Source organism: Somniosus microcephalus, chromosome 1 (assembly GCF_052327205.1).
Source record: "Somniosus microcephalus isolate GS21.2 chromosome 1, FLI_Smic_1.0, whole genome shotgun sequence".
NCBI lineage: Eukaryota > Metazoa > Chordata > Chondrichthyes > Squaliformes > Somniosidae > Somniosus > Somniosus microcephalus.
In genome coordinates, this window is record NC_140987.1 from 112,366,800 (window position 1) to 112,380,559 (window position 13,760).

Consider the following 13,760-nt stretch of genomic DNA (forward strand, 5'->3'; position numbering starts at 1 on the left):
TTGTGCTTATTATTGGTTCCACACAGCAAAAATAAGCTTCCAATCTCCCCTGTTGACTCAATGGGACCATAAATTTTCCAGATTCAATCCTTGGTCTGTGTTTTGAGTTAGTTGTTCACAGACAGAGTTAAGAGCTCTACAAATGATCTCAGTGCCTCAGTGCGCCCACATTTCTGGGCCTTGGAATCCACACAACACCAATTAATTCAATCACACAAATGCTTTCCCAATATGCCAATCAGGAAACAGCAGCTAATGCACACAAACTGATCACATCACTCTATTTATAACATTAAACTAGTGTCATCTGCCATCTTGACTTCTATACATAGCCTTATACATAATATTTACAATGTAATAAATATATAAAAAATTAAATACTTCTTAAAATAGGACTTCACTTACCCACAATGTCAGTGATTGTATGCTAAAAATGCCTCCAAATAGTTTCCCTCACAAAGGTGTCTGGGTCTCAAAATAGGGCTGCCTTATTCAGCTTCACTGGAAAAGGCTCAATCAAGCAGCAGACTCCCAGAATGCCCCACTAACACTATGGCCTACAAATTGGGTTGGGGCGCCAAAGTGGCGCAAAAGTCGCCTGAGTGCAGGATTTAGCGCAGCGTTCGAGGCTTCAGCGATCGTCAGATATTCAGTTTCATTGCCCCTCGAGGGACACGGGGCGAGGCTCGAGGCGCTCCGCATCCCTCTTAGGGCGCTGAAACTGAATATCGCAGCGCAACATGCTGCAGCGCCACACGCTGCGGCATGGCACGCTGCGGTACTGCAGGCCTTCCTCCCACTGTTAAGGGGGAGGTGCCTGCAACAGCGCGATCCCCGCTCGCGAGTGCCGGCAAACGAGCCCGGCACCAAGGAGAAGTGCCGGGCTCTCGGGAAACAGCCGGCAATGCCGCGGGGGGGGGGGTTAGGAGGCCGGGGACGGAGGTTCTGGCAGGCGGCCGCCGAAAAAGGCGGCCGCCCCGCACCTCCACCTTAACTTGCGCCGCTGCCGGCACAGTAAGGCCCCATGAACCGGGCGCAGGTAGCGAATGGCGCAACTGCGGCGTTCGCTACCAAATATCGCGAATGGGGCGCTGCGCACACCAATGACGTCATCGGTGGCAGCGCAGCGCAAAAGGCTAACGCCACCATTATCGCCCCAACTCAATATCGCGGGAGGCGCAGCCAGTGGCGCTACAGCCACTGCCTGCCTCTTTAGGCGCTAACAAGTGGTGCTACTCACCCAATTTCTCCCCCTATGTGCCTATCACTCTAATGGAATACAACTCCCAGAATTCAGCTTCAACCTGCCACCTTTTATGAAGGCTAATAATGGACAGGGAAAGCAGAGTTTAAAAACAAGGGTCTAGAAATTGGGCTGCGTAGAGCCCATTTTTCAGCCACTTACAGCCCCAAAAAGGCAGGCAGGATGTGCACACACAATTCTGGCCAGAAGTGCGCCACCCACCATATTGGTTAAGGACAAATGAGAAGTGTCCTGAAGAACATAAGAATTAGGAGCAAGAGTAGGCCACACGGCCCCTCGCGTCTGCTCCGCCATTCAATAAGACCATGGCTGATCTTCGACCTCAACTCCACTTTCCTGCCTGATCCCCAAATTACTCTGGAGTCCAAAAATGTATCTGTCTCAGCCTTGAATATACTCAACGACTGAGCATTCTCAGCACCCTGGGGCAGAGAATTACAAAGGCTCACAAACTTCTGAGTGAAGAAAGTCCTCCTCATCTCACTCCCAAAAGACCAGTCCCCCATCCTGAGACTATGCCCCCCAGTTCCAGACTCTCCAACCAGGGGAAAGAATTTCCCAGCATCTACCCTACCAATCCCCTCTAGAATCCTATATGCTTCAATGAGATCACCTCCCATTCTTCTAAACTCCAGAGAGTATAGGCCCAATCTACTCAATCTCTACTCATAGGACAACCCTCTCATTCCAGGGGATCAATCTGGTGAACTTCCATTGCGCTGCCTCTAAGGCAAGTATATCCTTCTTTAAATAAGGAGACCATAACTGTGCACGTACTCCAGATGTGGTCTCACCAGAGCCCTGCACAATTGTAGCAAGACTTCCTTACTCTTGTACTCCAACCTTCTAGCAATAAAGGCCAACATGCCATTTGCCTTCCTTAATTGCTTGCTGTATCGGTATACTAGCTCTGTGTTTCTTGTACTAGGACTCCCAAAGCTCTCCGAACACCAACATTTCACAGTTGCTCACCATTTAAAAAATATTCTATTTTTCTATTCTTCCTACCAAAGTGAATAACCTCACATTTCCCCACGTTATACCCCATCTGCCACCCTATTGCCCACTCACTTAACCTGTCTATATCCCTTTGCAGGCTCTTTGCGTCCTCACATCTTGCTTTTCCACCTAGCTTTGTATTGTCAGCAAACTTGGATACATTGCACTTAGTCCCTTTATCTAAGTCATTAATGTAGATTGTAAATCATGGGGATAGTGCAGGAAGGTGGAGTTGAGCTGGAAGTTCAGCCATGATCCTGAAGTAAGCGTTAGCACTTTGCATATGCAAATAAGGGGACTAATGCCTGCTTGAGATGCCCACTCAAACATTAGTTTGCCCTGAGGCAGCCAGCGCCATCGCGGCCTGCAGTCAGGGCAAGCAGACCGAGAGATCGCCTGCAACAATGAAGGTAAGTAACATATCTGAATGTGGAACCAGGAGAAGCAGGTGTGCTCCTCCCGACCCCACAGTAAATGAAACTTCCAATCGACCCACCATTCCACTCCCCACCAGCCCTGAGATGCTTGATCAGAGTGCAGGAAAAATATATTCCAATGAAAGGAAAGAACAAACTAAACACTGATGAGACTCCATGGATGGATAAAGACATAAGGGAACAATTGAGGTAAGGAAAGAGGCATACATTAAGTACATAGACAGTAGAGGATTGCATGATTAGAGAGAACACGAAGGGATTAGGAGAGAAGTCAAAAAACAATTAGGAAGGCAAAGAGGAACTATGAAATTAAATTATCAAGGAACATAAAACAAAATAGTAAAATATTTTACAGGCACATCAATAAAAAAAGGAAATAACAACAGAAAATGCTGGAAAAACTCAGCAGGCCAGGCAACATCCGTGGAGAGAGAAATACAGTCAACGTTTCAGGTCGAAACCCTTTGTCAGGACTGAGAAAGGAAGGTTGGGATGGGAATACAAAGGCACCTGGTGTCCTTGTACACCAGTCACAGAAAGCAAACATGCAGGTGCAGCAAGCAGTTAGGAAGTCAAATGGTATGTTGGCCTTCATTGCAAGAGGATTTGAGTACAGGAGCAAGGGTGTCTTACTACAGTTATAAAGGGCCTTGGTGAGACCACACCTGGAGTACTGTGTGCAGTTTTGGTTTCCTTACCAAAAAAAGGATATACTTGCCATAGAGGGAGTGCAGCGAAGGTTCACCAGACTGATTCCTGGGATGGCAGGACTGTCGTATGAGGAGAGATTGGGTCGACTAGGCCTGTATTCACTAGAGTTTAGAAGAATGAGAGGGGATCTCATTGAAATGTATAAAATTCTATCAGGGCTAGACAGACTGGATGCAGGGAGGATGTTTCCCCTGGCTGGGGGGTCCAGAATGAGGGGTCACAGTCTCAGGATACGGGATAGGACATTTAGGACTGAGATGAGGAGAAATTTCTTCACTTAGAGGGTGGTGAACCTGTGGAATTCTCTACCACAGAAGGCTGTGGAGGCCAAGTCACTGAATATATTTAAGAAGGAGATAGATAGATTTCTAGATGCAAAAGACATCAAGGGGTATGGGGAGAGAGCGGGAATATGGTATTGAGATAGAGGATCAACCATAATCATATTGAATGGCAGAGCAGGCTTGAAGGGCCGAATGGCCTACTCCTGCTCTTATTTTTCTATGTTTCTATGTTTCTAGATGGCCTTGCAGGACGACCTCGAGGAGCTGCTGACTGGGAGTGTTAAATCATTATTTCGCTTCAGTATTTACCAGGGAGATAGAACAGGGGAACATGACCTTGGATGATGAGATGAGTAATGAGATAAGTGCATTTAAAATTTTAAAATGGGATATATTAAATAAACTAATCAAACTCAAAGAGGATAAAACCCCTGGTCTGGATGGATTGCATCCACACATTTTAAAAGAATCTAGGGAAGAGACAGTAGAGGCATGACTACACATATTTAATAATTCGTTAGAAAAAAGCTGCAGTGCCAGAGGACTGACGGATAGCTAATGTAATAATTATATTTAAGAAGGGAGATATAACATGTCCAAGGAATTATAGACCAGTCAGCTTAACATCGGTGGTAGGAAAAATAATGGAATCCCGACTAAAGGAGAGAATAGAAGTACATCTAGAAATGAATAGTATAATAATGAATAGTCAGCATGGATTTCAAAAGGGAAAATCTTGCTTGAATTTTTGAAGCGGTAACAGATAGAGTAGACAATGGTAATGTAGTAGATGTAATTTATCTAGAATTTCAAAAGGCCTTCGATAATGAAAGGATTATCTTCCCCTGAAGATTTACTTCTGGCTTATTGGAGAAATCCTGGCTGGACTGAGTTTAAAATCCAGGGCTCCAGGGCCCAACAAGATGGCTACGGTCAACCTCATGGCCAAGGCCTGCAAAGTTCAGGTTTGGACTGACAAAGAAGGAATGTTCCAGAAATTAGAAGGCAGACAGGCCTTCTGCATTTATGTATGAGAAGCAAACAGTGGCATTCGGGCATCTGATTAAAACCCATCAAGGCCGTTTGCACAGATAATCAACGGGTAACAGCTGCATTCAGACCTTCGTTAGCTGACTTCAACACTGTTTGGAAACGATCAACGGGGCATTAAAACTGGAATGGCCCCATCACAAGACCAGTTACACAAAGCAAAACACTTATGGGATGTTTAAAAACCGATTAACCGGCCATCCAGATCGATGGGCCCAGAACGGTTTCCTTTGTATAGACTTCAGCACATCCAGGTCAGACAAAGAAACAAGCTGATCTGGTGAGTGATAAGGGCTCCCAGAAAGGGGTATAAGTAGTCCCTCGGGAAGCCATCTCTCGCTCTCTCTTGCCTGGACTCCGGTGCCCTGCCTTACCATCAAGAAGATCGACGACAAAGAGCCCGTCCAGGGAAGCAGGATACCGACAGTTACCTTTGAATCACTGGGGTATCTCTGCTCTGGGTGGCGAAAACCCTAAAGACATCGGCAGGCAATGGGGCACGGAGCAGGCATTCTAACATCCGAGACTGGTGAGCATAAACTTTCTGGCCCATCGCAAGACAACTTAGATAGGTGTAAAGGGTGGGAGTTAAGGGGATTGCTAAAATTGTCATTTTAGTCATTTTCCCTCGATGTGTCCGTTTCTCCTCCCCCACTAAGTGTAATTGTGTTACATACATAGTGATTTTCTCTGTATACTGTTTATTTTTCTCTATTTTTAATAAACATTGGTTTTCTTTGCACCAAACCACTGGTCTCATTTTGTTTATATCGCTGCTCGTAATAAGTCCGGTGCTCAGAACCAGAGGGGAAGTGATTCGAACCGCACGGGGCTGGAGCAGCTCAGACACGACTGACTGGCCAGACACAAACCCCAAACCAAAACCCCCTACAGAAATAGCGACCGTGGCAAGGACGTTGGCAACAGTATGTGATATAACAGACAGTGGTGCAGAGGGAGAAACCGCAATGGAAGAGAGGTTGTCCACTTATGTGTGTAAAAAGGTTAATATCACCAAGAAATTGGTGGGCGCTATATTAAAGGTCGAGCATCCCATAGACGCCGCCGCCCAGTGGACGGCGAGTAAACAGCATAAGAGGGCAATTGAAAAGGCAGTCTGGTTAATGTGCTATAAGAAACAGGTTCTAGTGCTGGACAGGGTTGTAGCAGCACAGGCTGCCAAGCTCAAGAAATTGGCCCTAGAAATGCAGGATAAGGTTGCAGTAGAAGAGAAGGTGCTAGTGACGCTTCAGGCTTTAAGCCAAGAAAGAGCGCAGACGGCCAAGGAACACCAGGCAAAAGTAGAGTGTCTGGAGGCCCGGGCCGTCGAGGTGCAACGGGAACATCAGGCAACGGTAGAGCGCCTGGAGTACCAGACCGCTGAAAGTAAAGCCAGCACTAGGTGCAAGATGGAGCACTTAGAATATCAGGTTAGAGAGGTGAGGGGCAGCGAGGTAAGGCTGCAGGGCACAATTTGCGACCTTACCCAAAAATTAAAAGAGCAGGAGGAGAAAGTAAGGGAGGCAAAGGCAGCATATAAGCTAGCCTGCGACCGGGGGTTCACGGAGGCATATCATGGGCCCTGTAGGGAGGAGATAGAAAGCTTGGGCATGGCCTTGTCGAGGGCGAAGGGGATGATATGCCTCATCAGCCCGAAGGCGGGCCAGTCGGACTTTACCAGCAACCCAAACCGAACCGCCCCACAGGCAGCACCCAGACAAAGTTGGCTAGGGAATCAGAGGTCCCACGGCCGCCACCCATAGCTCTGAGTTTTCAGGAGGTCTGGCAGCAAGGGGGGGTGGAGGATAAAGTGGTAGGGGATGTAATGATCAGTAACATGTCATTCTAGAATGGTACACTAGCTGGAGCTGTATGTTTAGGAGGGGGCTACCCACAATACAGTAGTCAAGATGGATGCTGTATACTAGTCCACATGGCTGAATAAATGATTAGCTCAAGCTAGCTGTTCATAATGAAAACGTCTATTTATTTATGAACATAACATGGTACCAGAAGTGGTAATATCTGCTGAATATTGCAAAATGTGACATGGAGAATTTGAAGCCACCGGAGGGTTTGAAACTCACGGGGAATGTCGACTGCAATTGGCGGACTTTCAAACAACAATTCGAACTCTACATTGCCGCCATCGGGTTCGGTACGATGCCAGACGCAAGGAAAATAGCATTACTGCTCACGGTTGCAGGCCCGCAGGTGATAGAGGTATTTAATATGTTTGTCTTTGGCCAAGAGGAGGACAGAGAAAAAATGGACGATGTGCTAAAGAGGTTTGATACACATTGTTCTCCCAAAAAGAACGAGACCTATGAGAGGTACGTGTTCCGTTCACGGACACAGCAGCAAAATGAGACTTTTGATAGCTTTGTGGCCGATCTGAAACTGAAAGCACAGACATGTAATTTCTCTGAACTGAAATCATCCATGATTCGTGACCAGATTGTGTTTGGCATTCATGATAAAAAGGTCAGGGAACATCTGTTGAGAGAAACCGAACTAACATTGGAGGATGCTGTGAAAATATGCCAAGCCAGTGAGCTAGCTCAGCAGCATGCAAAGACTTTCAGTGAAATTAATAATAATGCGACTGTAGTGAATGACAGTGCTGCTGTCGGTGCTGTGTCCTGCAAAGGGAAGAAACGTGGGCAGAACAGAAATGCAAAGCAATCGGAGGATGGAATTTTTATTTGTAAATGCTGTGGTTACCAGCACCAGTCAAGACAATGCCCAGCGTTTGGGAAAATGTGCACAAAATGTAATTGAAAGAATCACTTTGTCAAACAATGCTTTTCAAAAGTAAAAACAAAGAAAGGGCAACAAGTCAATGTGATTGAGGACACTGAGGACATTTTTTGTAGGAATGGTGTCATGTGACAATATAGAAAAGGATACAGAAAATGTGCAGCCCTCAGGAATGGACAATGCTGAACATAAAGTTAATGCAGTAAAAGAGGACAAATGGATGATGCCACTGCAGGTAAATGGAGCATTACTTACATTGAAACTAGACACTGGGGCAAAAGCAAACTTAATCAGTATGAGTGACATTAACAATATGAAAGAAAAGCCCAAAATACAGAAAAAGTCAGTACTACTGAAGAACTATAATGGACAGAAAATAGATAGCTTAGGTGTATGCAGACTTAAAGTGTCAGTCAAAGACAAAGTGCATCATCTCATGTTTTCTGTTGTGGCTGAAGGACTTGATTCACTACTAGGTGACAAAGCTTGTGAGAACTTAGAACTGGTCAAGAGAGTCTACCGTATAAACTGTGCCATAAGCAGACCAGATGACTCAGTGGATTCTGCAGTGAGTAATTTCCAGGATGTGTTAAAAGGATTTGGAGTTCTACCATTCACTTACAAGATCCAGCTAAAGGAGGATGCTCAGCCAGTGGTACATGCTCCACGGAGAGTTCCAGCACCCCTGCATGACCGGCTCAAGAAAGAACTGGACAGAATGACCACACTAGGAGTCATCAGGAAAGTCAAAGAGCCAACAGACTGGATTAACTCCATGGTATGTGTAAAGAAAAAGAACAATGATCTAAGAGTATGCATGGATCCAAAGGCCTTAAATGCAAACATAAAACGTGAACACTACCAGGTTCCTAAGTGAGAAGAAATCACCAGTGAAATGTCAGGTGCCAGATACTTCACAAAGCTCGATGCCTCACAAGGATTTTGGCAACTAAAACTGGATGAAGAGAGCACCAAATACTTTACCTTCAACACACCATTTGGCAGGTATTGTTTCCTCAGAATGCCTTTCGGGATAATATCTGCATCTGAAATCTTTCATAGAGCGATGGAACACATAATTGAAGGTCTGGAAGGAGTTCGGGTCTATGTTGCTGACATCATCGTCTGGGGCTCCACACTGAAAGAACACAATGAGAGACTGACTAAAGTGCTACAGAGCATACGCTGGAATGGACTGAAGCTCAACAAAGCCAAGTGTCAGTTTGGCATCCAGGAAGTCACTTTCCTAGGAGATAATCTATCTGGTAAAGGAATAGAGCCAGATATGGAAAAAGTAAACGCCATACTCAAAATGCCCCGACCCACTGACAAAAAAGGAGTGCCAGTTTGGCATAAAAATAAAACAAAAAAGATGACTCAACCGTGGCTAACAAGGGAAATTAGGGATAGCATAAGATCCAAGGAGAGGACATATAAATTGGCTAGAAAAAGCAATAATCCTGAGGAGTGGGAGTAGTTTAGGAGTCAACAAAGGAGGACAAAGGGATTAATTAAGAAAGGGAAAATAGAATATGAGAGTAAGCTATCAGGGAACATAAAAACTGACTGTAAAAGCTTTTATAGATATGTGAAGAGAAAAAGATTGGTGAAGTCAAGCGTAGGTCCCTTACAGTCAGAATCAGGGGAATTTATAATGGGAAACAAGGAAATGGCAGACCAACTAAATACATACTTTGGTTCTGTCTTCACAAAGGAGGACACAAATAACCTCCCAGAGATGCCGGGGAACATAGGGTCTGATGAAAGAGAGGAACTGAAAGAAATCAGTATTTGTAGGAAAATGGTGTTAGGAAAATTGATGGGACTGAAGGCTGATAAATCCCCAGGGCCTGATGGTCTGCATCCCAGGGTATTTAAGGAAGTGGCCCTGGAGATAGCAGATGCATTACTGGTCATCTTCCAGAACTCGATAGATTCTGGAACGGTACCCATGGATTGGAGGGTAGCTAATGTTACCCCACTATTCAAAAAAGGTGGTAGAGAAAAAGCGGGGAATTATAGACCGGTAAGCCTGACATCAGTAGTGGGGAAAATGCTAGAGTCTATTATAAAAGATGTAATAGCAGAGCACTTGGAAAGCAGTGACAGGATCGGACAAAGTCAACATGGATTTACAAAAGGTAAATCATGCTTGACTAATCTACTGGAATTTTTTGAGGATGTAACTAGTAAAATAGATAAGGGAGAACCAGTGGATGTGGTGTATTTGAACTTTCAGAAGGCTTTCGATAAAGTCCCACATAAGAGATTAGCGTGCAAAATTAAGGCACATGGGATTGGAGGCAAGGTATTGACTTGGATAGAGAACTGGTTGGCAGACAGAAAGCAAAGAGTTGGAATAAACGGGTCATTTTCCGAGTGGCAGGCAGTGACTAGTGGGGTACCGCAAGGATCGGTCCTAGGACCCCAGCTGTTCACAACATATATTAATGATCTGGACGAGGGAATTGGATGTAATATCTCCAAATTTGCAGATGACTCAAAGCTGGGCGGGAGGGTAAGCTGCGAGGAGGATGTCGGGAAAATCCAGTACGATTTGGACAGGTTGGGTGATTGGGCAGAAACATGGCAAATGCACTATAATGTGGATAAATGTGAGGTTATCCACTTTGGTGGCAAAAACAGGAAGGCAGATTATTATTTGAATGGCAATAGATTGGGAGAAGAGGAAGTGCAAAGAGACCTGGATGTCCTTGTGCACCAGTCGCTGAAGGTAAGCATGCAGGTGCAGCAGGCGGTTAAGAAGGCAAATGGTATGTTGGCCTTCATAGCAAGAGGGTTCGAGTACAGGAACAAGGATGTCTTGCTACAGTTGTACAGGGCCTTGGTGAGACCGCACCTTGAGTATTGTGTGCAGTTTTGGTCACCTTACCTGAGAAAGGACGTTCTTGCCATGGAGGGAGTGCAGCGAAGATTCACCAGGCTGATACCTGGGATGACAGGAATGATGTATGAGGAGAGATTGTGTTGATTGGGCTTATACTCACTGGAGTTTAGAAGATTGAGAGGGGATCTCATCGAAACCTATAAAATCCTGTCAGGTCTGGACAGACTAGATGCAGGAAGGATGTTTCTGATGGCCGGGGAGTCCAGAACCAGGGGTCATAGTCTAAGGATAAGGGGTAAGCCATTTAGGACTGAAATGAGAAGGAATTTCTTCACCCAGAGAGTGGTGAACCTGTGGAATTCTCTGCCACAGAGGGCGGTGGAGGCTAGTTCATTAAATATATTCAAGAAAGAGTTGGATATATTTCTTGAGGCTAAAGGGATCAAGGGATATGGGGAAAAGGCAGGGACAGGGTACTGAATTTGGATGATCAGCCATGATCACATTGAATGGCGGAGCAGGCTCGAAGGGCCGAATGGCCTACTCCTGCTCCTACCTTCTATGTTTCTGTGTTTCTATGGGGATGATAAACTTCTTTGGAAAGTTCATTCCTAACTTGTCAGCCAAGACAGCCTGTCTGCGAGACCTGCTACATAAAACAAATGAGTTCGCATGGACAGAAAGACATGAACAAGAGTGGATGAACCTCAAAACAATGCTGACAACCACACCTGTACTCATCTTCTTTGACCCAACAAAGAGAATCAAAGTGTCAATGGATGCATCAAAAGATGGCCTAGGCGCGGTCTTGCTACAAGCAGAGGATGAAGATTGGAAGCCTGTTGCCTATGCCTCCAGGTCTATGACTGATTTTGAGTGTCGATACGCCCAGATTGAAAAGGAATGTCTAGGATTGGTAGTTGGACTAGAAAAGTTCCATGGCTACATATATGGACTTCCCACCTTCACAGTTGAGACAGACCACTGCCCACTGGTTGCCATCATAAAAAAAACACTGAATGAGATGTCTCCAAGGATTCAATGACTCATGACGAAGCTGCAAAGATATGACTTTGAACTGATCTACACACCAGGCAAACACATATTGTTAGCAGATTCACTATCCCGAGCACCCACAATGAGTCATGTGAGCTCTACTGAGGAAGACGTGGATGTTCATGTGAGTATGGTCACTGCTGCGCTGCCCGTGTCAGACACAAAATCAAAGCAAATAGCAGAAGAAACAGTAAAAGATACTGTTGTGTATGTACCTTTAAGAGAGAACTGCTTTTATACTGTAGTACCGGCAGTGACCACACCTGTATATAAAGCAGTAGCAGGCTTCTGTACTTTCAGTTCCAGCATACCCTCTGTTCAGTAAACACCTGTTATTACCGTTCTCCTGCAGTCCGTGTGTTATTGATACGCGGACACTACAGTGGCGATGAGCAGGTTCGAACTCACCTGCAGTACTGCATCACCTCACGGGGATCCATCCCTGAAAAGAAGCTTCTTGGAGGTCGAAGTCAGAGCAATGGGCGTCGACCGTGGGCAACCACCCAGTGATCCATTGGAGTTCAGAGAATCGCAGGGGAAGCTGTGGAGAGCTGGGCTTGGTTCTCCAGTCAAGGTGTCCCAGCAAATCGGGCTGGTAGCAGGTAGTGCGCTGACCCTTCCCAGACTGCGGCGGGCTAGAGCTCGATCGAGCGGCTCTGCAAGGGGGCCGAGCAGCATCGTCGGGAAGAAAAAGAGAGAGAGAGGGTGGAGCGCAAAGGGCGCGGCCGGTGCTCAAGAGTCAGGCAGCGTCGAAGAAGAATAAAACTAAGAAAATTAATTAACAAAAGAGAGACGCGCAGAAAGCCGTGGGGTGCTGCCATCACTAGTTAGAATGCTAGGAGCAGCATTGGCAGCAGGGGGAAGAAGGAAAAGCACGGGAGGTGCCATTTTAATCCATTGGGGAAGAAGGAAAAGCGCGGGAGGCGCCATTTTAAACCACCCAAGATGCCAAAGCGTGGCAGCATCACTGCTTTCGATAACGAAATAGAAGACTGGACCACGTATGTGGAAAGAATTGAAGTGTACTGCAAGGCAAATGAGGTGGCCGCTGAAAAGAAGGCGTCGGTATTATTGAATTTGATGGGCGCGAGAACGTACGGCCTATTGCGAAATTTAATTACCCCAGCTAAACCAATGGAGAAAAGCTTTGAAGAGATTGTCAATATCTTACAGGAACATCTAAAACCTACACCGCTGCTGATAGCAGAAAGATTCAAGTCCCATAAAAGAAACCAGCACAAAGACGAGAGTAATGCTGACTATCTTACGGAACTACGCAAGTTATCGAAACACTGCCAGTTCGGAGCAGGACTGGCAGATACTTTAAGGGATAAGTATGTCTGCGGGCTCCAGAGTGAAGGAACCCAGAAACGACTACTTTCGGAAAAGCCCCTTACGCTAGATAAGGCTTTCAGCATTGCAGTATCCTATGAAGCAGCAGCACGGGGAGCTGCAGAAATACAACAGAAACCGCAAGAATATAGCACGAATGAAATGGCATATGGAGCAGAAAAGTGCTACGCTGCGGCAGAACAACCCATGACCAGAAGGATTGCTGGGTTAAGGACAAAGTATGTAGGCACTGTGGAAAAGTGGGACACATGGCACGAGTCTGCAGGTCAGGAAAGAAAACCAACACTAAAAGAACTACTAAGGAAAAGTACAAGAAAGTACAAAAGATGACGGATAGTAGTTCAGAAGATCAGAAGAGTGATAATGACTCCGGGAGCAGGAGACTAAGTTGTCTAAAGTTACACAACGTGATCGCAAAGGAGGATCACCGAACCATTTGGGTCACCCTCATGATAGCAGGGTCCCAGGTAAAGATGGAATTGGACACAGGATCAGCCCTAACAGTCATGAATCGACGAGACTACGAGCGGCTATTCTCACACATTCCCTTGAAGGATACGTCCATTGTCTTGAAGACATATACGGGGCAAAAAGTCTGCCCCAGAGGAAAAATAAGGGTGCCCGTTAAATACAACGGCAAGGAAACACAGGAACTGTATCTATATATACTGCAAGATGGAGGACCACCATTATTGGGACGTGAATGGATCCGAAAAATACAATTGGATTGGCATTCCATTCAGGCGCTAACTGTGGCTGACAAAAAGGATGACGACGTCACACATGGACGACTGTCAAAAATTCTAACTGACGCGAAAGAGGTGTTCCAGCAAGGACTTGGGACTCTAAAAGGCGTAACGGCAACGATAAAAATTGAAGATAACGCAAACCCAAAATTTTTTAAGGCCAGACCAGTACCTAATGCGATCCACCTAGCCGTCGAAGCAGAGCTGGAGAGTCTGGAGCATTCAGGTGTGCTGTCCAAGGTGGACTGGAGC